General features: G+C 40.4%; 1 protein-coding gene across 1 annotated transcript in view; it reads right to left on the bottom strand.

The window, feature by feature from the left end:
* EMH_0056220 (ribosome biogenesis protein BOP1, putative) overlaps nucleotides 1–653 on the bottom strand; it is a gene marked incomplete at both ends in the record, with an annotated part of 7,955 nt that overhangs the window by 1,091 nt on the left and 6,211 nt on the right. The window lies entirely within an intron of this gene.

Raw genomic sequence — 653 nt, 5'->3', positions numbered from 1 at the left:
CAAACCCTAAACCCTAAACCCTAAACCCTAGACCCCAAACCCTAAACCCTAAACCCCAAACCCTAAACCCCAAACCCTACCCCCCAAACCCTACTCACCCCGTACCCCCCAAACCCTCCCCTCAAACCGTAAACCCTAAACCCTAGACCCTAGACCCTAAACCCTAAACCCTAAACCCTACCTGATGCCTTTATTATAAGCAACAATAAGCCAGGGTTGTGTGGGGTGAAATACAGCATCTTTCAGGTGACCTGGTCCTGCTTTTTTTAGTGGTTTTATTGTTTTTTGTTTTTTTATATTATGAATTAGTAATTGAGAAGAAGGAGATGAACTCCGAGGACATATCGCCACCAAATAGTTTCCTGAATTCATAAACATTTTTTTTTGAGGGTTTAGGGTTTAGGGTTTAGGGTTTAGGGTTTGGGGTTTAGGGGTTGGGGGGTGGGGGGAGGGTTGGGGGTCGGTATGTGATAGAAGGTTTAGGGGTTAGGGTTTAGGGTTTAGGGTTTTTGGTGGATAGAATAAAGACAAAAGAAAGAAAAAAAAAGAAAAAAAGGAAAAAAAGGAAAAAGAGAAAAGCAAAAACAAGAAAACAAAGAAAACTGAAGAAGAGAAAACAAAGAAAACAGAAAAAAGAAAACAAAAAGAAAAAA

This window comes from Eimeria mitis, genomic scaffold (genome assembly GCF_000499745.2).
Source record: "Eimeria mitis Houghton genomic scaffold, Emh_scaff2609, whole genome shotgun sequence".
Lineage (NCBI taxonomy): Eukaryota > Apicomplexa > Conoidasida > Eucoccidiorida > Eimeriidae > Eimeria > Eimeria mitis.
Note: the sequence above shows the minus strand (reverse complement) of the source record. Positions and strands in the feature narration are given on the sequence as shown.